At 42.4% G+C, this 25,577-nt stretch overlaps 2 protein-coding genes across 5 annotated transcripts in view; both read right to left on the minus strand.

The window, feature by feature from the left end:
• BCL9 (BCL9 transcription coactivator) overlaps positions 1-25,577 on the minus strand; it is an 87,975-nt gene that overhangs the window by 40,517 nt on the left and 21,881 nt on the right. For 2 of the 4 annotated variants that reach the window (XM_005653070.4, XM_013993344.3), the window contains exon 2: positions 12,403-12,513. The gene's annotated coding sequence lies outside the window, so the exon portion shown is untranslated. 4 annotated transcript variants of the gene reach the window in all.
• The window catches only part of LOC146404128 (uncharacterized), a 72,015-nt gene that overhangs the window by 24,557 nt on the left and 21,881 nt on the right, over positions 1-25,577 (minus strand). The window contains exon 2 of the mRNA XM_085023134.1: positions 12,403-12,513. The gene's annotated coding sequence lies outside the window, so the exon portion shown is untranslated. The remainder of the gene's footprint in view (positions 1-12,402; positions 12,514-25,577) is intronic.

Below are 25,577 nucleotides of genomic sequence, written 5' to 3' on the forward strand. Positions count from 1 at the left end.
AATATGCATGAGCTCACAGAAGAAGAGAAAGAAAAAAAGAGGAAAAAAAGAAAGCACATAAGGGGAGAGGAAGAAAGGAAGATGCCAATGGCAAAACCTTTGGTGTCACCACCATTTAGGGGCAGGGATGATGGTTTCCCCGAGCTAACGTGGTATTCACCCTGTTAGTGACACGTCCAGCTAATAATTCAAATTTACTTGTATTCCCTAAGCCTACACCCACTGAGAGCAAAGGTGTGTGACCCACGACATGGCACATAGAAACCGTAGGGGAAAGCTACTTGGGGGAAAATCTCCTCTAAGTAACTAAAATACCGAAGGATAACTGGGAATGGACTAAATATGTTCCCTGTATTTTGGTGCTAAGAAGAGAACTGCACAAACACTTTTACCCAAATTAGAAATAACATCAGCATTAGGGAGTGCAGTTTTCAAGAGCAATGATATTTTATTTAGTTACTAACAACCAAGAAGGATGGATATTATGCTGGACCACCCCTAAAATCGGGCTCTTTGGCCCCTCTGAATTTAGAAGGAGCCAGCAGAGACTCTTGGGTAAACTCTGCAGCTCACCTCAGAATCTGCAGACCCCTCCTCCTCCTGCCCCCACCCCATCCTTAGAACCTTAGGGAGGAGACCCTCCAGGCTAGAGACTAAAGATCCCTTCTCACCTCCAAGGCCTAAGAATCCTTTTTGTTTCTCCTTTCACATTTCTGGTGCACAGGAAGCAAATTTAGATTACTATCCTTGGCAGTGAAAATAAAGAATTAAAAAAAAAAAAGAAAGAAAGAAAGAAAAGAAAAGAAAGAATCAAAGAATCAGGAAACTCAAGCTAAAAAAGGAAGCCAGGAAGCCGAGGGTCAGAACAACACTGGGTTCAGGACCACCCACCACCAACATCATGCAGAGAGTGTCAGCTAGACGAGGGTTCTCAATTATGGGTCCATGGTGGACAAAAGGGTAGAATTTGGATGGAGGGGAAAATATATCTTTACTTTCACTAACTTCTAACTAAAATTGATCATTTCCTTCCATTATGAATGTAGGCAATAGATCACGATAGAGCAGTCCATGACTCTTCACCAATAGAATCACAGATATTTTTAGGTCACCTTACAGTTGTGGCAAATATCCCAAATATCGCTTATACTTATCACTATGACAAAACTACAGTTGTTTGTAGATCTGCCAGTAGATCTTGTCATTAATGCTCTAAAAAGAAGCACATATATTACTATACCACAAATTTGATGCTTTTAATATTTTGATATTTCATTATAACTATTTTATTTTACGTGTTTAAAATCACTATCCTGTCCACAAGCTTCATCAGACTGCCCAAGCGGGTCCACGTCTCGAAAAAAGTCAAGGACTCCAGGGCTGGAAAAACTCCCCAGTCCTCCTCCAGCACCACCAAAAAATGAGCTTCCCTGCTGGGCCTGCAGTCCCACCATTAGTGAACATTTCCTTTGGGTTTTTAAGATTCCCATTAAATTGCAAATGCCCCCAAAGGAGAAGAACTTCTCCAAGTGTTATTAGTTAACCCCTTCAATGGGGTTGTTTAGCAGCTAGCTGAGCACAACACCCTGCAATTTAATTAAGCAAGCATTTATCCAGCTCCTGTCACGGTAAGGAACCAGGCTTGGGGGTGGAGACCGAAAACCTGCAACGTTTCTCCCCTCAAGAGTGCTTGCAATCTAGTGGGAGGCATGCAACAAGGACAGAAAAGACTGGAAGAGAAGCGCTCAGGGAAAAGTGCAAAGAGCAAAGATCGTTTTGGGCGCGGGAGGGAGGGCGGGAAGAAAGAGATTCCCTCCGCTGGCCTTCCAGAAGGAGTGCCTGAGTATCGACTCGGTGGTGCCAGGTCCTCAGAACACAGCCTTAGTCAAGGTCACTGCCTAGGGTTAAGTGAGACAGGTAAACACGACGTGAGCTACTAGCGTCGAGTTCCCGATTAGGTATAAAGGGCCGAGGGAGCGCAGGGGAGAGAGTGACTTTGTGCGGGTGGGGGCGGGGGGAGAGTCTACAAAGACTGTTGGTAGTGATGAATGTGGCACGGAGGAAGTGACATATGAGCTGAGCCTAGTAGGATAAGTTTAAAAAAGAGAGAGAGAGGGATGGGGGAAGGGAGGGGGGAGGGGCAGCGCATTCCTGGCAGAGGTCTGTGTAAAAGGGCCTGTGCTGAGAATGCAGTTTCAGTGGGAGCTGAGGGATGGATACTGGAGGCACCGGGCAGGAGATGCGACGGGAATTGCAGAGCGGGGCTGTGCGGTGTGAACGGACCTTACGTTTAATGCTGGGGCGACGGGGTGGGGGGGCGTTGCATCCTATCCCTTTGGAATCAGAAAGGCTTCATCAAGGAGATGTTTGAGCTGGGCCTAAAAGCATGAAAAAAATTTCAACAGGTGGCGATGGGTTAGGGAGGGGAGTGTTTTCAGGCGAAACGGCCCAGGGGCTGATAGCACACGGCTCGGCCAGAACCGAGCTGGAGCCGTGCGCGTGGTCCAGAGGGCTGGGGACCCGACGCACCTGGAGGGATTTGCGGGGGGGGGGGCATGTTAGCGCCAGTTCCGGCCCCAGAGAAGGCCCTCCAAGTCAGGTCCTCTCGTGACAGACGCCTGGTTACCAAGCTCCCCTATCGGGATGCGCAGTAAAGTTGTTGAGTGACTGAGTAGGAGAGAAGGCATTGAGTGCAGGCTAAGAATCTGCACTTAAATAGGAAGGCCACAGGCGCTTCTGAGAAGGGCCAGAGGGAGCGTGGTATTTGTCAAAGCTGTGCTTACCTAAGATTTGGAGGCGGAAAGTGGGGGAACCCAGGTAAGGGCTATTACCGCAGTCCAGGTAGGGAGTATTGGGAATTATGGCAGTGGCAGGGGAAGAGGAGAGAAGGGACAAACATAAAGATGTTCAGGTGACAGAATCTACAATGGCTCACTGGGCAGCTCAAGTGGGTGGAGGGGCTGAGTCACAGGACTCCAGGGATTAGAGCTGGGCAGTGAGGAAAACAGTAAGGTCTTTCAAAGAAAAGCAGGGAGGAAGGCGAGGTATTTAGGTGTAAAGTGGCTGAGCAGTCAAAGGCCAAGAATGGTGATGACTTTTATATTAAGGGAGTGCCCACCGGTCAGTGGGATATGGGATGAGACACAGGCCAAACACCAAGCCTGGGATGGGGCAGACAGAGGAAGGCTGCAGGAGCTGCCTTTATCACCATTTTGTTGAGGATGCCTTAACAAGGTGATGGGAACCCTGAGCTGTAAACCCAGGCAAGTCCCTTCTCTTCTCAGGAGCTCCCTTTTCCTCATTGTTGGAAAAGCAGGTGATAAGAAAACTTATCACCCACTCATCTCATGGGAGTGCCGTGGAGAGCAATTGATATACATACATAAATAAGTTTAAGGCACTCAGCAAGAACGAAGTGTGCTAGAAACGCTAAACAATGATAAATTCAGCCATCTCCTTCATCAGGATAGTAAACAAGGTGTCTTTTTAAAAAGCAGATGTGGTTAACCAGGTACTAAATTGGAGACCGGCTCTAACAACAGATAGAGCCTCTAACAACAGGTAATTTAAATCTAAACTCTTGATTTTCAAGAATTCCTTCATTAGAGAGTTTCAGAATGACCCTAATACCTCTATCAAAAGGAGGCCTGGACCAGACAGCACTTAATCAACATGAAAATTAATTTATCACCCCCCATTCTTAGTATCTGTGTGTGACTAATATCAGCATTCAAACTACAAGCAGCCCTCACCACCCCCCTAAACTGTACTCTCTTTGTGACACCCCTGAGGTCCCTCTCTTGGCAGAATGGTGCCATATAAAATATTCAGATCGCAGGTAGGGTGAGTGCAGCCTACATGGGAAAGAAGTCTGTCAGATAGAAAAAAAAAAAAAAACAAAAAAAACAAAAAAAAAACCCCAGCCCTCCTAAAATGACACAGATAGCAAATCCATTTTAAAGGACTATATCGCTAATTATATGTTCCATGCATAGCAGATCTCTTAATAAACCCCACCACAATCTCTGCTCCCCTAAAGAGCACATCTGAGAGGTAATAACTCCCCTCCTCTGTGGTAAAATCCAATTTTCACACCTGGTAAATGAAATAACTCCACTGTGAACCAAGGTCGGGTTGGGGTGAGCCGTTAACAGAAGGTTAGGGGCTGTGCATCATGTAACAGCTCTTCTGGGAACCCCTTCCAGAGATTTGCTCTTTTTATGCCGGTTGGTACTACTCGGCCAGAAAACCTCCAACCTCCTAGGTTACAAATGCTAAAGCTTGTGTCACTTGGAGTGGTTATAAATGACTACTGCAGTTCATGAGTCACGTACGTGCAAGGGCTGGCTTTGCCTTTATCTCTTATTTTGGTAGGAAGGTCCCTTACCATTTGTGTACTTTTATAAGATAAGCTTATATCTCATTCCTGACAAATTGAACACGAGAAGGGGAGACGCTACTGAAATTTACAAAAATATCCAACGAAACAAAACTATATAAATCCCCAAAGCCGGCCAGGATCTGTACACCGTACAGGCCTAATCAGTTGACCTCCACAAGGAATCAACAATAACAAACACACACTCACCCACATTATTAAAGATAACTGGAATGTCGACCAGAAACACATCTCAGTACACATAGGAATTTAGTACAGGTGACATTACAGATAAGTAGGAAAACGAGGAATTGCTCAGGAAATAATGCTGAAATAACTGTCCTACTGTTTGGAAAAAATTCAGATCCTTATATCATATAATAAACAATTCCAGAGGGATTAAAGAAATAAATATAAAAATGAATTCATTTAAAAAACTAGAAGAAAACATGGATGAATATTTATCTGACCTTGGAGACAGGGAAAGATCTTCTTAGAATAAAATCAAAGGAAAAAAATAAATAATTCAATAGATTTGACTACAGAAAAATGTAAAATTCTGTCTGTATGTTACCAAAAAAATCATAAAACTGGAAGGCAAACAACCTAATGAAAATAAAATATTTCCAACAAATAGGATTTCAACAAATGTGACTGAAAAGTTTATATTCTTAATATAAAAAGAGCTCATACAAAGCACTATGAAAGATCTAAATACCTGAGTTGAAATTTAACATTTCACCTGGAAAATTAACCGAAAAAAATCACTTATGAAAAAATCCATTCTAACTAGTATTCAAAGAACATAATAAGTAAACTGTATTTTCTATGAAGGCTTGGCACATGGTACACGCTTGGTAAATACTTGCTGACTTGTTCAAATTAACGAAAAATAAGAAAATCCCAATGTTTAGTGTGTGGCCAAATGAACACACTTACGTGTAACTTGTAGGATTACACACAAAAGCAGGGGTCAGCAAACTATTTCTGTAGAGAGCAGACAGTAAATATTTTTGGGGTTTGCGAGCCGTACAGTCTGTTACAACTACTAGGCTCTGCTGTTGCAGGGGTGAAAACAGCCAGAGAAAGTATGTAAATGAACGAACATGGACTGTGTTCCAAAAATACGTTATTTATGGAAACTGAAATGAGAATTCTATATAATTTTAATGTGTCATGAAATATTATTCTCCTTTCGATTTTTTTTTTTCCTCCAACCATTTAAACCTGTAAAAAGCATTCTTAGCTCAAGGATGTTGTACAAAACAGACCAAGGGACAGATTTGGCTCATGGGTCGTAGTTTGCCTCCCTTCTAGAGCAACTTGTCTGGAAATCAACATGACGCTATATATCAAGAGGCTTTTAAAAAGCCATAGGCAGACCTGTCAGTCTTGAAATAATCTGGTACAAATACTTTCTTAAAAAAACAAAAAGTTTTTCCCCAATTGCCCTATAATTCCCTTTCTAGGAATTATTTATAAGGAAAAAGGAAATGAAGAAACTCAGAAATTTATACAAAGAAGCATCTAAACATCCAGCAGAATGAGAATGGTTATATAAACCTTGATACATTTATATAGTGAAATATGCAGCCATAAATCTTTTGCAAAAAATACTTTATGGCATTTGAAAAATGCACATGATACTGTGAAAAAGGCTGGGTATAAAAAATATATCATTTTGAAAAATATATATGTACATACAATTTATATAGATAGAAATATACATACACTTGTATGTAGAGAAAAGACTGAAGGAAATGCAATGAGACATGAATAGGGCCCTGGATGCTGAGTTCATGAGTGATTAAATTTTTCTTTATTCTTTTGTTGCAATTATTCTCTAGAATGAATAGTTATTACCCTTGTAATTAGGAAGATGCACTAATATTACATTTAAAATAAAATAAACTGAAAAAAAAATCCAGAATCTGATGCACATACACCAAATAGTCAGAGAAGAAAAAATATCCTTTCAAATGCACCCTAAATGTAAAATCTTGACAAAAATCTGCAATGAAAAACAGACCCAGGCAACTGACCGTCACCCGGGTGCCCAAAACTCAAGCAAAATTACCTCAGGAGGAAAAAAAAAAGTTCTGATCAAAAGCAGCTGAGACCTGGAACCGACCACTGACCCTACACTGAACATATCCCAAAAAAGAAGCGTGTGATTAAAGGACCTATCCTTGTGCATGGTGTGGCTGGGGACATTTGGCTGCTTTTTCTACCCTCCCCACACAGAACCTCCTCTAAGACGATAAACCAAAATACAACCCTTGTCTCAACTTTAGAAGGTCAGGACTCCACAAGGAAATCTTGCTCCTTTTGTTTTTTTAAAGAGGTAAGGCTTCTCTTTTCCAAGTGCTCACAAGCCATTTACACTTCGATGCCTCTTTTTTGCTGGAAAGCGAGCAGGGTTAGGACAGTTTACGGAAATGGAAGGTTCCCTCAAGCAAACTTCAAGGGTTTCACAGTTTGGTCTAGAGCCTGATCTATACACAATTAGTGTAGGGCTGTCTTTGGGGGAGTTTACTGGTTGCCAGTCGATATGCTGTCTCTACATCGGTTGCTTCATTTAATCCTAATAAGAAGCCAATAAGGAGGATCGTCCCCAACATTACCTAAGCAATTGTCATACCGGTCCAGACCCACCAGATAAGGCCTCGAGGGGCCAAATAATTTGCCCAGAGTCCCCCAGGTAATAAGAAGCAGAGCCCAGGTTCCAATCTTACTTCTAAGTCTGTGGCATGAGTGGCAGAAATATTTCTAAAACCAGATTTTAAGGAAAGGCAGAGGAGGGCAGAAGTGTTACCATCAAACACACCTGAGTTCAAGGTGCATGATCACAGGTGATTTTTTTTCACCTCAGTTTTCTCACTTAGAAAAATGAGGATAATAAAGCCCTCTCTCTCAAAACTTTTGGAAGTTCGGAGGTAAGACGAGGAAAGTGCCCAGCACATTTGTAAATGTTCAATGAATGTTTTCTGCTGGGAGAACACAACGACTATTCATTTCCTTTGCGAAGTCACAGCTTAATCAGAAGGTCTCTTCCAGGAAAACAAAGGAGAGTTAAAATAAAGTAGGGAAACTGGAAGTAAAGTAAGGTGACTTGGGAAAAGGTTTTACCTTCCAGGGTTTCCCAGCGAATTTTAATTCTTTTCTTGTCTTTTTTTTTTTTTCTTTTTGAAATTTTAATTAATTTTGAGTCCACGCCTGTGGTATTTGGAGATTCCCAGGCTAAGGGGTCTAATCAGAGCTATAGCTATCGGCCTATACAACAGCCACCGCAACACCAGATCCTTAACCCAGTGAGCAAGGCCAGGGATCAAACCTGCATCCTCACAGGCACCGTGTCGGGTTCTTAAGCCACTGAGCCACAATGGGAACTCCTGCTTTTCTATTGAGCTAAGGGAAGCATGTTTGGGACAACAAGTTTGGAAATGGAAGTATTTTATGGCACGTTTATGCTTTAAAAGATCAAGTCTGAACTCTTTAAGACCACAAACTATGTGTGTGGTGCTTTGCTAGAAGGGTAGGAGTAAAAAACATATTCCTATAGGAAGACTCAGTTCTCAGAGCCCATGAGATGAGCCAGAGGAGAATCTTCTACCCACAAGGAGGAAGGTGGTAACGTCCTTCACTTCCTTTGTGGTTTTAACCTAAACCACAACTCCTCCCTTTTAGTTATGTCTTTTCTTTACATACATTCAGATGTGTGTTAGCTTTCTTCTGTGTGATGTGTCACTCCCTTCCCTGCCATATGGAAAAATAGCATATGCGTCTCTCCCTCCAAGGAAAGTTTCTCCAGGACACAGGAAGGTTTTTGAGCGGCTCTCACAACCCATCTATTCTCTCCGGGGCAGCCTGCTTGCGAGGCTGTTCTCAGAGACCTCTGGAAGACTCCAGAGTTCTTCCAATGCCCAGGCCTGTGGCTTGGAGGCAGGGAGGATGAATAAAGGTACTGTACATCACTTAGGCAAGAGAGGAAAAGCCTCATTCTGAAATGAATGAGAACATCAGGGTTTCCACTTGAGGACAAATGGAGGAAATACAATGTCTTGATTTGTTTTTGCCTTTTTTTTTTTTTTTTTAAGGAGGCATGAAGAATGAATGAAAGGGGAAATAAACACAATGCTCAAGCCAAGTAGAGGAAAATTAGAAAATGCCCCCAAAGTGGTAGGTTCAGGAAGGTGGGCAGACTGCTGTCTCCTAACTGCTGCTGTGGTTCCTGAGTTAATATTTGCCAGACTTAGCATTCCTGTGAGTGCCGGTGGGATAATGGGCCCCCGCTCAGCATCACGTGAGTTCTCCATCTCAGCCGAGGGACGGGATTTCAACCATATCACACACAGCTCTCATTACTTGTAAGGAAATGATCTTACTGAGGAAAGCAGCACAAACCATAAACACATTTACTTAAAAAGGCAAAGCTGTTAGGTGTACCCCTTAACTGCATGACTAATACAGTGTGCTGGTCTTGGCGGCTGGTAAGTCCAGAACTGCATTTCCCAGAGTGGGTCTGAGAGCCCTTTTCAGGTCCTGGGCTGTGATATGAGAGGGACACATGTGGCTTTAACTTTCCTGCCAGAAGGTGTAGAACAGCAGCCATTTTCTAAGGAAGAATTTACTAAGCACCATCTATGTCAGGCAGTCTTATCTGTTACATACTGGGGAAAACGGAAATTCTTTGCCTTTGAGAAGTGCGTAATCTGGTTTAGAAAACCAGTATGCCAAAAATCAGAATTCTAAGGCTCAAATCCTTTGATCCATTCTCACCTTTTCCCTCCCTCTATCTTGTAGATTAAGCAACAACAATAACATTGAAACCTAAGGAGGCTAAATGACTGCCCTTGGTCATTCAACTAGGAAATTAGCAGGGACAGAACCAACGTTTCTCCTAACTCCGAGTCTGGTACCGTTCCCTTATGGTTCACTTACACTTCAAAAGGAACCATTAGAACAAATAACTCCACAAGTGACTATGATACAAACCATGTGTACAGAAGAACTGTGGAATGCAAATTAAGGGAATGCAAAGTCTGAATTGAGTTAGTCCAGAAAAGTTCTTTGGAGGAAAGTCCGAAGGATGTGATGGGTAGGAATTGTCAGAAATTCAGTTCAATTCAACAACCATTTTCTGAATGCCTAGTATGTATAAAGCACCTGGCATTGAGAAGAGGAAGCCCCTAAAGATAACTATCACATGGTGTGTGCCCTAAAAGACAGCAGTACTAACTAAATATCTTAATGATGAAAGGGAAATGATGAAGCAACAGACAGTTAGAAGCCAGCAGGAGAGAAAGGCAGATTCTTAGAAATGTTGTCATGGCCAAGAAAGCTGCCCGGGAACCTGGGGGACATATACAGTGAGAGGGAGAATTCAGATTGTATTAAGGTTTTACAGAGCAAGGCGTTATTTCTAAATTTAAGCTGGGTAAAAGGAAAGCAATCAATTAATTTACATTGCACAAATATTTGGAATTTGTCCTTAAAGACATAATGTTTGGATACATCATATGATCATAGCCAGGTTCATTCAGAGATTGAGATCATGATGGCATTTAAAAAAAGAAACGGCAATAAAAGACAACAAATAGGTAGAAAAAGTTTGGAAGCACTGCTCCAAAGCTCATACTAGTAAAATGCCAAAGACAAAAGCGGCCTTAGAGAGCACTTGGTCCAATGTCTCATTACAAATGAAAAGATGAAGGTCCAGAGAAACAAAGCAAAAACTTACCTTTCCACTAAGGAAAGCAAAAAAGGGTTGGGTCCAAAACTAGAGCCACTTTGTTCTGGCCCTAGGGCTTATAGTCTCTAAGCCAAAAATTGAAACACAAAATACAAGTGCAATTACAGACATAATGGAACAGAATATTTAAAATAAAAATAGAAAGTGACTCTGTTCCTTGATGATGCTTCCAGAACACTCCAGGACATTTGTCCTTTTGTTTGCCAAAGGCACATTTCAGAAGGGAATCACACTCTACTCAGAGACATGAGAGCCTTCCACAGTCATAACAGAAGCATCAGAGTCTATCTCCATCCAAGGTGAGTCCTTGGTGAAAAGAAATACTGGAGGGACTACAGGCAAGTCTTTGATAAACAAAATGAGATGATAAATAACATAAGACTATCAGTACCCAGGGCACCAGATTTTCTACAAAGCCTAACATGTGCAGGGCTAATAAATTCTAAATATAAACTAGAGTAAGCTGATGATGACCTTGGCTAGGGCACTCCTTGGGCATCATAAGATACTCATACTGCAACAATTTTAACCAAGTTTATCTGCTACGTGTACAAATGCAAATCCAATTATTTTAATATCACAGATCATTTCTGGTTATTCAAAAGCAAAAAAAAAAAAAAAAATTCCCCACTATTACTGTAGTAACTGCAGGAAGCTTCGTGGATTATTCTTGTACTAATATAGTCATCTAAGATATGCATCAAGCGCTGTCCACACAAAATAATGTAATGATGATATCCTTTTATAGACATTTCTCTTTTGATGAGAACAGATGTGTAGGAATTCATACTCACTTTCTCACCTAACTCCTCTAGTGATAGAGACCAGCTGTAAGTTAGGTTGTCATTAGTGACAAGAATCCATGTCATTTGCCTCATCATGCTGGTATTGAACAAACAGCCATATAGAAATAGAAACATCATCCTAAGAGTTAGTCAAAACAGAAAACCCAGGCCGATTCAGGACTCAACACTTGATGACATCATGACTGTCGTAAATCATGCAGCATTTCTCATTCATTAGTACATATTTCGAGTTTCAATAAATTACCATGACGTTCAGTAATAGTTTCTAAGAAAATAGACTTACAGAGCTTTGTGTTTTTGATTTCTGTATATTGCATTTCTCATTCTCACTTCCTTTGCCTAGACTAGGAAGTGAGCTAGTTCACATTTATGATTCAGTGTGTATTATCAAGAAATCATATCTTTTCCAATGTATATTTGCATAGACCATCTCCAGAAAGATATATGCAAAATGGATTGTCTCTGAAATGGTTGAGGGAAGGGGATGAGATGGAAGGGGGCCTTTTCATTTTTATCTTTTTATGAATTTTATACTTTGTGTATCACCTACTCATTTAAAAATGTTTAAAAAATTTTAATGAATAAACAAGTGTTCTCATTGAGCCTCTAAATCCCAAATATGTTGCAGTAGTGACCAAGATAAAAAAGCAGTTGAGGTTCAAAGTTTTAAAGGTATTGGCACCACTCTGATCTAGCTTGCCTCGTATTCCTCCGCAGTGCTTCTTATGCCATATTTCCTTTTAAATATCCAGCAAAGTTGAACTTGAAACAAAAAAAATCCCAAGAATTGTGTGTCACTGTTCAAAATAACTGGATATTCTTGGAGTGTGCCAAAACTATAGCCTGGAATCAACGAAACAGAGATCCTGAGAGTGCTAGTTACATTTTCAAAAATTTGCAGAATCCAATGATATAAAAACACACATAAATTTTATCTGGTTTACCTGATTCTCTTGGGCTTATTAGAGTCAATTACCAATTATTGGAGTAAGGGGAAAAAATCTCTAAATTGTAAGATAAAGTTGAAGCATTGAACAGATAAATATGGTGAATGGTTAAGGGATCTATTGCAAAATTGTAGTAAATACAACATTTTCAAATGAGAGGAAAGAAAATCTATTCCCCTATTTCTCTCACCAGTATATATTCATTGTACTGGTACTACCTAGATACTTAACCTTGGGATTTTAAAAACTAAAAAAAGGAAGCATGATGCAATAGAAAACACACAGACCACGGAACCACACAGAGCTAAGTTTTAATCACCCAACTAATAAGTTGGGTGTCTTTGAAAATTTTTTTAGCTCTTATTTGTTAAATATCTGCTACCCTGCAGGCACCTCACTGGGTGCTGGGCCCTGGGCAGAGAGCAGAGAACAAAGCAGAAATGAGTGTATCATTTGGTGGGGAACATGGACAATTAAATTATAATAAAGTTTGTGAGGGAAACATGACAAGGAGCTGACCTGGTCTAGCGGTCAGAGGTGGCCTTCTGGAAGAGTGATGTTCAAGGTAAGACCTGACGGATGACCTGGAGTTAGCCAGGTGCAGCAACTCCCTCATCTTCAAGTCCTTGTCTGTAAAACAGGGATTAGGATAGCTATCTTAGAAGCTTTCTCTGCAGGTTGAATACGTTTTCATATCTCAAGCTTTTAGTGCATATCTGGCACATAGTAAATGCTCAATAAACGATAGCTATTATTATTCGTTCATTTTGTACCGTCTTCTTGGGTTTATACTCGAGGCAGCCCTCAAAAGTATAAAACTTAAAATCAACCTTCAGCCAAGTACTTCCGTTCTCCTGCCCAAGCTACACAGGCGTGGAAGGGATGAGCAGACCAACGACACAGCCTCTCAGCAGGAATGCCCTCAGGCCCCGGGCAGGACACTCACCATGACCGTGGAGGTGGGGCTCCAAATCTTTTTTGTCACAGGGTTAACATGTTCTATGAGTCAGATCTAAAGTCCTGGCCCCCCTCAAAGGCTGCTGGGTCTCCCTGTTTAATCAGACATGAAACAAATCGCGTGCTGCGGCAGAGGCGTACAAACACGCTTTAATTACAATATTGTAACACCAATTAGAGATCTATCTAATCGAGGACTCGGCACTTCCTGCTCGGATATTACTCCCATGTTGGGATAATTACTGCTAATTAAGCTTGGAACTAATTAGGCTAAATGATCTCATTTATACCAACAAAGATGACTTCTAGGAGTTCATAAGAAAAACTAGGGTGATTTTATCATTCCTGGACTATTTGGCATTTCACACTGGAAACAAAACACCATCCCCTGCCACCAAGGTGCAGGATAGTTTACTCCGCCTGAATTCCAGCCCCAGATGGCAGTAGGTTCTACATTTGTCTCCCCAGATTCTCCTACCCAGTGAAACAAATACTGTAAAACCACTGTTGACTCAAATCATACTGTGTCCTTCCACAGATGACGCGCGGAGTCTCACGAAGGGGCAGCCACTGAGAACAGTGACTGCGGTAAAGGGTGGCGACTCGCTGCCCTGCTCAGAGTCGCTTTTAGCTTTCCATGTACATTTCATATACTCCAGAGCCTTAACAGTCTTCGGAGCATAGAGTAAAGCGTGGGTTTGGGAGTGAGACAGATCTGCATTGGGGTAAATTTTTTATTCTGTCTCAGTTTTACATGTCTAGGGTGGGGTTAGGAATAAAGCCATGTAACCTTTCCGTGAGGATTAATAAGGTCACACATACGGAAGGCAGGACAGTACGGTGCACACAGTAGCCCTCAATAAGTAACAGAATTTTTTTTTTTTTTTTCTTCTTTAAGGCACCATAATACTTACTTCCCATCCAGGTCCTCATCTCACCTGTCTTGCCATTCTTTTCTGGCATAGGGCAGTGGTGGTGGAAAAAACACATGACAGGGAGTTAGGAAACCTAATTATTTTCAGGTTTATCCCTAACTAGCTGTGTGACTTGAGCAAGTCACCTCTCTTCCCTGGAAAATAACATTTGCTGCAGGTACTGAACCAGGCAGCGTACCGACTGCTTGACATGAATTTTCTGACTCAGTCTTTACAGCAATACTACTCATTTTAGAGATGAGGAAACTGAGACCTAAATAAATAATTTTCAAAAACACAGCCCCCAAACTGTCACTGTTATTTCATGACGAGGTCAGGAATTGAACTCGTGTCTTTTACCTACCCTCTTAATCATGATTATACCGAATTGCCTTTTTTCCCTTCTCATTTGTACTGAAGGAACTAAAGAAGACACCTCCAAGGTCCCTTCTGGCTCTGAGAATCTGCAGTTCCATCCTGTGGGGTGAGCATCTAAGAACCTTATCCTTAGTCAGCAAGACTAATTAATTATGAAGTCTTTATCGTGTGTCTATTACATGCTCCATTCTAGGGACAATAAGATGCCCCCTCCCCAACACAAACACCTGACCAACTTCATTATTAGACTCACCTGCCTTAGAACGCCTATGCTTTGACGAATATTTGTTCCTAGCAGAATTACGTATTTTAACTCTTTTCACAACCATGAAACTAACTTCCATCTTGTGGAAAATCCTCACTTATGCTACGTTCTCTGGGCTCTAGCATTTGGGCTATATTTTTCTCTTCTGAGAGAAAAGTTCTAGGGACTCTGATTCTCTTTTATCCTCAGTGTCTAATTTAGAGACGCCACAAATATTGGGTACATATACATGGAGAGAGATTCTTTGCTTGGACTGTTCTATCAGGGGAAACAAAAACCAATAAATAAAGCTCAAACTTCTGTTCTTAAATGCTAGAGAGAACTGAAACCTTCAATTCATGTACCTTTTCTCCTAGAGAAATGTTAGGGGGATCAAAATGCAATACTGGTTGGTCACCTACGGTTGGCTCAGATCAAGAATCTCCTGCAGCCTGTCCTGGAAGTGATTTCTATTGATGCTGGAAGAAGCTGGAATGGAAATATATTGGTCACCTGACTTTTAGAAGTCTTTGCGGCAAAAGCCTCCTCTAAACCTGGCCTCTGTCTATATTGCCCCCTAGAATGTAAACTCCAGGGGAACAGAATTGGTTTTGTATGGTGTTTCATCTCTAGTATCTGGAACAGGGTCTAGCATACAGTAGATGTTCAATAAGTGTATGTGGAGCAAACGACTACAGTACTGGCTCCAGTGCGGGAGCTTGGGGCAAAACCAAGGAAGTTTCTACACCTTTTCAGTTATGCAGCGGTCTGGGAAGGTGCATCTTCCCTTCCCTTTGGTATAAGCTTCCTCTGGCATCTCCACAGGAGGTAACCTGTGTCTGGAGGGCTGCCCACAGCCACATCCTGTGGTGAAGGAGTCCCTGGATCTGATTCCTTCATTCCAGGGACTCGCTGTGGAAGAAAATGCTACGAGATGAGGAATGAGGATCCTTTTGCATCTGTCGAGGAAGAACCCAAGGACCTCAACATCACCCTGCAGAGGGGCTGATGGTAGACCCTGCTGCAACGCCCAGATCACCAAGCATTTCCCAACCTAGGAGCTTGGCTTTGATGGAAAAGAGGGTCTCTGTCTGCAGCTAACTCTCTGGAGGTTGAAAAACACTTAACCGCCCTTGCCATCCAGCTGGTCCCTCCCAGCAAGTGCCCACTGCGCAGAGCGCCTCAGTGATGATTGGTCAGAAAGAATAAAGAGAAGGAAGAAACAATGGATTTGGGCTCAGAAAACTCAAGGCTCAGACTGGATGGCTTCACTTTCTTCCAATGGGGATAAGAAAAGCAATCCTCCCCACGTCAGAGTTAAAAGGACCAAAAGGGATAATGAATGAATGCCACATCCGACTGCACACTGCAGATGCCATGTATCAGTGAGTCATCACCTCCTGCCCCCTAATTAATTGTGTCTAATTATAACAGGGCCTGCCAGAATGTCTGTGACCCACTCTGTCCTCAGGGATACCTGGGTGGGCCCCATGGTGTACAGCTGGTGGATGGGAGATGCACAGCCAGCATCCTTGAGACCAAGCATGAGCCTGTCTTTGCCAGAGATTGATTCCTGCTGCTCATCGGGCGGGACAGCTCTAGAGATTTACACCTAAGCAGCGATAACACACATGAGGCATTCCTGGCCTCCATCTCCTACTTTGCTGGGGATGGATTTATATGGATGAAGACTTATGGGAGCTAAGGAGTCCTTCCTTATTTTCTACTGGTTACAGGACTGGTTCCTTACCACTCCTCAGGGCACGGGCCACCCTAGCAAGTGAGGGACTCAGGGAACCCAGTTTGACATATTAGAAGAGCACCAGTGGGAGTTCTCGTCGTGCACGGTGTAAACGAATCCGACTAGGAACCATGAGGCTGCAGGTTCAATCCCTGGCCTGGCTCAGTGGGTTAAGGATCCAGCGTTGCCATGAGCTGTGGTGTAGGTCGCAGATTCGACTCAGATCTGGTGTTGCTGTGGCTGTGGTGTAGGCTAGAAGCTACAGCTCCGATTAGACCCCTAGCCTGGGAACCTCCATATGCCCGGGTATGGCCCTAAAAAGACAAAAAGACAAAAAAAAGAAAAGAAAAAAAAAAAAAAGAAAAAAAGAAGTGCACCATTTTAAGGAAGACTGAAAGGGAGCAGGAATTAGTACAGGCCTTAAAACATAATAGGTGATTAATTTACGAGGATGAAAAATGAATAAATGTCAATGAATAAATAAATATTTTGGCGAAATGCAGAAACCTTTTATAGGAGGAATCGTCATGCCAGTCTCCTGATTCTCATTTTGTCTTGTGTGTGAATACAGAGTTTCAATATGGCATTTTTGTTTCCTTGATTCAGCAGAGGTAACGCACTTCCCCTGCTATCTAGGGCAGGCTGCACAGAGAGCTGAGGGCCTCTGTGGCTAGGGTGGTGAGGGAGATATTCTGAATCCCCACATCACAGCGCAGCAGGTCTAAGGGAGAATTTGGGTAAGTCAACCAAGCCTTTCATTTGACAACTAAGAAAACGGTGGCCCAGAAAGGTTACCCGATGATCCCGGGTCCAGAGAACTAGGTCCCTCTGAAGACAGCATGTTAGGATATTTGCCTAAGGAAACATACCCACTTTCCTCATCTGAGGCAAGGGAGAAACAAAAATGTTTTACATTGATTGTTATAGAAGGAGGAAAAAAAGTAACAAAGTTGCAGGAAAACAAGGCCTCCTTTTTTTCCCCTCCAGGCTGCAGCTGTGGCATATGGAGTTTCCCAGGCTAGGGGTCGAATCAGAGCTACAGCTGCTGGCCTACACCACCAGCCACATCTGTGCCAGATCCGAGCTTTGTCTGTGACCTACACCACAGCTCACGGCAACACGGGATCCTTAACCCACTGAGCAAGGCCAGGGATCAAACCCTCATCCTCATGGATACTAGTCTGGTTCATTACTGCTGAGCCACACTGGGAACTCTAAGGCCTCCCATTTAAAGGCCTCAGAGAAATGGCCCAGTGAATATGGGACTTTGAGCAATCCGAGACTGTTTTCTAGGAACGACAGAGGTACTGGGAAGTCACCTGAGGAAGAGGTGTCAGGGAATCCATGTCCTGTCTGGGCTTTTACCCCATTTGACCAAGATAAGCCCCAAATAGGGCTGATACCTTCAGGACTATGTACGTCCATCCATTCCCCTTTAAGGCATATGCCTGCCTCTGAACACATGATCTACTGTCCTTCAAGTATCTGTTAAAAAAATGTGATCACACATCTTGGGGGCTGAAGGGGTAGATTCTCCCTAGTAAGAACCTCACCATGAGGCCTAACTCTACAAGTCTTCCTAATAAGTCCTTGAAGCTAATCTCCCTGCTGGTTCTTCTTTGACGTAAGAGGTCTGATTGACACTTCTCTGCATTCAAGCTTTTGCTCATTCATTTATTCATTTGTCCAGCTGGCACTTAACTGGGTTTCTATTCTGAGTCACAAAATAGGGTAACTTTGGAAAGATAGTAATTACCCACTCCTCTACACCCCTGAGGATGAGGTTATCCATTATTCTTCTTATCTAAGGAAGGTTTTCCTCTGCTGGAGGGGTGAAGAGGGGCAAACTTATAACCAGTTGGCTTAATGCATCTCATCTTCTTCAGGCAAAGGTCACACGTCATCCAACTGGAGACAAAGTGAAGGAGGGAGGTTGGCAGGCAGATCAGAGAACAGAAAGGGCAGATCCCAGGCAGAGGAAGGGTTCCATAAGCTTCTGGACAGTAAAGCAAATGTCAGATATGAAAAGGTCTTGTCATTCATTCATTCAACAAATATCGTGTTGAGGCGCAGTGCCAACATTCTATTAGGGGCAGGTTATAAGATTAACTGAGGGAACAACCTTGTACTCAAGGATCTCAGGACTTAGAGGAAGAAACATGAATAGACACAAAATTACAAGGAAATGAACTAAGTCCTAGAAGAAGTATATACACAGTGCTAGATGGAGAAAGGAAATGCTGACTTTGGAGACATTTTTAAGGTGGAGCCAATAGACTCTCATGACCATTTGGATGCAGAAGGTACGAGTTGAAAGTTCGATGAGCCGGAAGTTTCGAGCTTAGGGGACCGGATGAAAGATGGGATTAGTTAACAAGAAGAGCGAATACAGGAAGAGATTCAGGGTCTTTAGATGAAAGTGAATGTGTTTTGTTTTGCTCACGGTGCCCATGGGTGGTTGTGAATGTGTCTGGAATTCAGGAGAGAAATCAGTCAATAATGTTGTGTTGGGGAGAGGGGTGCAAAGAGATGGGATGATGAAGAGGGGTGAAAATAGAGTGTGTAAATATGTAAGAATTTGAAAACATGATCCCTGCCCCTAAGAAGATAACACAAAACTCCCACCTACCCCACTCTGTAGCAATTGCTTTGGTGTAGGTCACAAAAGTTTTCACATTATCAACTGCAGAAGGCACTCTCCAGCAGCCTACGTCTTGCCTGATTCTGCAGGTTTTGCACGATTGATTGACTCCTTAGCACCTCTTGGAGTTCTCTCCCCGTAGCTTCTGCGATGCCACCTTTCTACTTCTCTCACTTTCCACTTTTCCCAGCTTTCTTGTCCTTTTCATGAAGGATCCTGGATTCCCCAGACTTGTTTCCTAAGTCTTCTCTTTTCAGTCAACGTGCTCTTCCTGGGTGATTTCCTATAGCTTCGAAGGCCACTTACAAACAGATGGTTCTCAAACCAATATCACTAGCCCAGACATCCTGCTGAACACAGTAATTGACATATGGGAGGTAGACAATCAGCATTTGTCTGTTGAAACTGAGTTCCAGCTGGAGTTTTCCAACCACAAGCTCCATTAGGCTATCAGGATGTCCCATACAGTCTTCAGATTCAACCTAAACAGAACTAATCTTCTCCTGTGGCTGGTCCTCCTTTTTTTTAACCCCTGTTCTCTCTCTTTTTCCCAAAAATGGCACCTTTTATACCCACATGCCTAAACCAGAGACCAGTCATCCCAGCTTCTTGCATCTCATTGTTTTTCAGATTCTGCCTCCAAAATGTTTTAAATATACCTCTTCCTCCTCGTTCTCATGCCAATGACCCTCACCACCTCTCTCCTGTTTCACTATGACAGCCTGCTATTTAATATCTCTGACTCTAGTCTTGCCTTGTTCCAAAGTACCGTCAGAATGAACTTACAGGATAAAGTTCAAATTCCTTGTCATGGGACAGATCCCTTCTCTCCTGGCCCCTTGCTCATTTCCTTCTACTCTCTCCAAAAAGAACCCTTTTCAAGAAAATAATTATTTACTAAGAAGGCTTGGATCTCGAATGGCTCAATGACCTTGCACATTCTGTTCCCTCTTACTGGGTGCCCCTCCTCCACTTGCCTCCATTTCCCATTTGTTCACCCGGAATACTCCTCTAGACCTGGAAAACTCAATCTAAGAGTTTTCTCCTGCCTCTGCTTCCCCCAGTTGTCTGGTGGCCACCCTCCCTCCTCCAGGCTTCTATTCTTCACTTTTGCCACTCTATATTGGACTTATTCATCACTACCCTACCCAGGATGCTCCCTGAAGGGAAGACATTTATCTGCTGATTCCCAGGGATTCCTGGCACCTGGAACAGTGGTAGGCACTCAGGGAATTCTGAATGAATGAATGAATCAAAATAATGGAAGAAACAGGCAGACTTATAAAAAATTCGTGGGAAAAATGTAAGCATGTATATAATCATACACTTAAAGAAATGCTCCGTCTCTTGGAAAACCTCTGCTCTGGGCCTAGATAGAAGGTGGCCTTTCACTTACTATGTCTTTTAGGAAGACCTGTGGGAAAGAAGGAAGCAGGTAAGAGAAAGTTGCTAATAATCCTCTTGAATTTGCCCTCCTGTTTCATCTGATCCATTTCTAAATTTGAAAAAAAAAGTAAAAGGTTTCCCACTCAGATGGGTGTGTAGAAATTATAAACAATTATTTTTGGAATTCCCGTTGTGGCTCAGTGGTTAACGAATCCCACTAGGAACCATGAGGTTGCGGGTTCGATCCCTGGTCTCACTCAGTGGGTTAAGGATCCAGCATTGCCGTGAGCTGCAGTGTAGGTTGTAGACGTGGCTTGGATTGCGCATTGCTGTAGCTGTGGGGTAGGCCGGAAGCTACAGCTCTGATTAGACCCCTAGCCTGGGAACCTCCATATGCTGTGGGTGCAGCCCTAGAAAAGACAAAAAAAGAAAAAAGAAATGCAAATAAATTTTAAAAATTAGTATTATTATTTTTTTATGGCTGCACCTATGGCATATAGAAGTTCCCAGGCAACCTATACCACAGCAGCTCCAATGCTGGATCCTTAACGTACTGCACCAGACCTGGGGTGGAACCCACACCACCACAGAGCAATGCCAGGTCCTTAACCTGAGGTGCCACAGCAGGAACTCTCATAAATGATTAATTTTGTTCTGTTTGGAACCAAGTGAGGTACAAAGAAACAGGGTTGCTTTTGCCTTTTTTCTCCCTAACAAATTTTCTGGTTCAATATTGTCCGGGTATGAAATTTAGTAAGAGAAGGGGTTCAAGCATTCAGGGAGATGTTGAACCACAGGGCCTATTGTGATTCCTTACAACTCTGAAATTTTGTGATTCCATGAAATCCAGCATTCTAAGTTGCATCAGCCAACAGGGCATGGGTTAGGAAGAATTTGCTCTGTTAGATTACAAAGGCTGTGGAACTCACCTTTTGCAAGATAATTTGACCGCAGTTTTGCCCTAAAGCACTTAAATCCCTAAACAGAGTCCTATTGGGAGAAACAACCTAACTAGAACTTTCTTGGAATGAGTGGGTAGCTTGGAGGTCTCAAATGATAAGGCCTTGGCTACAGAGGTCAGGGGGATCATGAGCATATCTCAAGCTTGATAGGCAAGGCCTTCCAAAAGAAAGGAGACAGGGAGCCTTGACCAGGAGCGTGTGAAGGAGGTTCACGAGTGTTTATGTGCACAAGTGAATTACAGAGCAGTTCGCATGTAATTTTGAAGTGCGATTATTAGAGCTGAAATGAAACATGAAATTTGAAATAGGTAGCCAGCAGTTGGGCAGAAAGGTGGTCAGACCTGCTGGGTCACTAGCACCGCCACCCTCAAAGTAGATAAGGGGATCTCTGCCTTGGGAGGAGGGACAGATTGGCTCCCTAGATTGGGGTGGGGGTGGGGGGGTCTCAGGACAAGAAGGGATTTAGGCTTCTTTATGTAGGAACACTGCTCGCTTTCATTTCTTAGAGCCTCGTTATTTCCTCACAGATTTCTCTACAACACAGTCAGGCATTATTCCCCGCTGAGTGTCAGTTACAAGCCAAGTTTGACGCTTTCAAAAAAATATTGATTTTTGTACCACTAATTGTTGAAAATATCTGGTTTTTTTTAAAGAAAATATTTTCTCCTGGCTTTTACTGAACTCAAAAATAAATGAATGGGTTCCATTTTGGTTTTCCTTCCTAAATTTCCCTTAGGCATATACAAAGTATGTGTGAAATGTCAACTCAATTAGAATATTTTGGAAATAAGTTATCTATGCTGGTGAAAAATAGGCCAGAGTAGAAATCTCTTCCTTACCAATGATATTGCTATTGTAAGAGTATCGTGTTAAGGAGACGTTTTAAATCTTAGCCTGATTCCCTAGCTTCTGTACCGTCCATGAATTTCCTCTTATAAGAAATCATTATCAGAGCCAGTGGGGGAGTTCCCAATGTGGCTCAGCGGGTTATGAACCCGACTAGTTATCTATGAGGATGCAAGTTTGATCCCTGGCCCCGCTCAGTGGGTTAAAGATCCAGCATTGCTCTGAGCTGTGGTATAGGTCGCAGACACAGCTCGGATCTGGAGTTGCTGTGGCTGTGGTGTAGACCGGCAGCTGTAGCTCTGATTCAACCCCTAGCCTGGGAACCTCCATATGCCACAGGTGCGGTCCTAAAAAGCAAAGAAAAAGAAAAGCCAGTGGGTTTGTAAAATCCACATGTTGGAGGTGTGTATGTATGTGCATGTGCATGTGTGTGTGTGTGTGTGTGAGAGAGAGAGAGAGAGAGAGAGAGAGAGGAGAGAGAGCAGGTTGGGAAGGGACTGCTTTTTTTAGAAAATAAGAGGAAAAAAAGAATACAATATCACTTCATTAAGTCAAATACAACTGCAAACAGACAATGCTAGTGTTTGGCCCTTCCTTGCATTGGAAAAGGTTCATGTCCCTGTCTTAGGCTTCCTAAACACCCAGACTCTATTTCCCACAGGGTCCAATTCAACCTTTTTTTCTAGCTTCCATACAAGATTAGTAATAAAAGATGCCTGATACAATAACTTCACATATCCAGAACCCTTCTATGATTAGCTTCCACCTGCATCCCATTACACCTCCCCTCCCATGGGATAGCATAAACATTAAGAAACACTCATAGTTAGGCCTAAGCCTTAAAAAAAAGGCAAAAGACAATGACACTTTAGCCTCACTTTCACAGCCCCCTTCCAGGGTCTTGTATCTAAGTAATTTTGAATATTCTTTGCTTCAGGAGGGTCCCCCAAATTTAACAAACTTCAATCTCTCAAAACCTGGACCCACCTTTGTCTATGCATATGTTGTGTTCTCAAGTACTCACGTAACCCTATTCCCAGTCAGGCCCCAATGGCTACTTCACCTAAAGAATGGACCCCACACATATGTGAAGGGACAGAGCAACCACAGTGCAGTTTCTGGCACTTCCTATTCCAAATGCACCTCCGTCGTCTCTAGAAATGCTTTTATGAAAACAAGACCCTTTATCTTGATGATAAAATTTTAAAATGCCACTCCCCACCCACCTGTGCCATACCATTACAACTATTCAAACCCTGGGCCCTTGATTGTAGGCTCTCAAAGAAGTTGATCGACAGGATAAGATTTTTTAAAAAACAGTAGTTTTGGGTTCAAGCAACCTGGGGGTTGCAAGTGTTATGTTAGCTATCTAGGAAAGGGCTGGCAGCTGGTAAGAAAATGGGCATGGAAGTGGATGGAGCTGGAGGGAAGGGAATTAAACATTTACTGAACATATAACCCAGAGCTGTTTAGCATTTTCCATCCATATTGCATATAACCTTGGGAAACCACCATCCCCATTCTAAATTCCTAGCAGTTTGCTTAAATATCCAATATTTCATGATTTAAGTGAGTGTAAAGAGTGAGCCCAGTCTCAGGGAATTTGAGCTGATGTGGGCAACTGATTGTGGGCAACTGACTCAAGTTCTCAATCATAGCACATTCAGGATCTCCAGGCAGCCAGCCTTCTAGGGCCCTTGTAACTTAACAGAGGCAGCTGTGGAAGGGCATGCTCTCTGGTTTTCTGCCTCTCTTCACTGTGACACAGGGAGGGCTCACCAGAAGCACTTGGCCAGGAGGAGAAGGATGCCAAATGACAATAGTAAGCAACTTGCAACTTCTGTCTCAGGCATATTTTCTTCTGAGATGGATGGTACTAGCAGCTCTGCAAGAGGAAAATAAGTCTAATCTATTACTCATGTGTTCACTGTAAAAAGAGCAGTGGAAATTCATTGAACAAGCGAGTGATCTCACTTCCCTAGGCTTACATTTTCTCTTGTATAAAATTAGGAAGTTGGAACAGATAATGGCTAACATTCTTTTGATTTTTGATATTCTATCACATAGTTGTTGGCAAGTGCACTGGGTCTCCATTTCCTCATCTGAAGAACAACAAGCTTGGTTTTCATCATGGCTTTAGGAGTAGGAGAAAGAATGGAAACACTGGAACTCAAGAAAATCAACAACAGTGCTGTCCAGCAGAACTTTCTGCCAAGATGGAAACGTTCTCTCTCTGCACTGTTACATTTGGTAGCCATTAGCTTCAGGTGGCTATTGAGGGCTTGCAGTGAGGCTAGTACGACTGAAGAACTGAATTTAATTTTATTAAGTTAAATTAAATGTAGGTGGCCACATGTGGGTACTGGATACCATATTGGATAGGGCAGATGTCAACTGCATTTTAAGCCAGAACTTTAAGTATAAAGATAAAAGAATAAGGGAGTGGTTTGAGAATTGTTTCAGTTGAAGAATACATTTAGGCAATTTATAAACAGAGCACTATTACGGTTTTAGACCTTCTAAAAAGAAGCATGGACTCTCATTTTGTAATGATAGCAATAATGGTACCTTACAATTATATAAGACTCTATGCTCTCCTAAGTTCTTTCATGGCTATAATTTGACCCTCACAACAACCCTGTGATATAAAAGACAAGTATTATTATTTCATTTTACAGATGAGGAAGTTAAGACCCAGATGCTGAAATTGAGGTGACAGATTTCAAATAGCAATGACGTGGTCAGTTTAATCAGTCACTCAAACTTCACTTCTCCAGTTCTACTCACAGACAGTACAACCTTCCGTCCTTCCTCCTGCTTAACTTCACTATGGAAGTGGTAACAAATTATACAATTCAATACACTAATGATAGGAGGAATGATGAGGAAAAGCAAGGAACTCAATAATCCACCAACTGGATCATCAAACCCTGAAAAAATCCAGAGTTAGTTGTGTCTCTGGTGAGAAAAAGAAGGGAGTGAAAAGTTAAGTCCTACTGTGTGCCAGGTGTTTTACAGATTATACTTGACAGAGCAAATTCTATGAGACAGCATTCTCAGCGGCATTTTATTGTCAATAAGGTTGTTCACCTGAGATCACACGCCTATTGAGTGGCACGACCAGGATTCTGTTTCCCAAAGTCACATTCAAGTTCAAAGGAAGAGAAAGATCCTCACCCCCTTCCCACCCGCCCACAAATTCTCCCCCCACACACCTCACCCCAGAGCATGCTGCAAAGTGGTTAAGCATGCAGGCTTTGGAGTCACTCAGGCTGAATTTGAACTTGAGATCTGATGTCATTCAAGGGATTTGATGCTTCTGAGTCTGTCTGCTCAAGTGCAAAACTGGGGAATCTTTTAACCTACTTTACAAGGTTTTGAGGTGGATTAAAAGAGATCTTGTGTGAAAACAGTATTGTACCTGACACAAGGGCTTAGTGAATGGAAGTTATTAATATTTTGCATTATTATTAAGATGCCACAGACTCTGTGAGCAACTCTAAAACAGGAATTCCAAAATTATTTTGGACAAAGTAGCATTTCTGCTAAAGTCTACCATGTAGACAATCTCTGGAGGACAAAGAACACTCACTTGGACAATGCAGGTTCAGTCGGACATTACAGG

Source organism: Sus scrofa, chromosome 4 (genome assembly GCF_054392235.1).
Source record: "Sus scrofa isolate SSC_HxYL_T2T_F1_AM1 chromosome 4, Sscrofa_HxYL_maternal_Yorkshire_Landrace_v2.0, whole genome shotgun sequence".
Lineage (NCBI taxonomy): Eukaryota > Metazoa > Chordata > Mammalia > Artiodactyla > Suidae > Sus > Sus scrofa.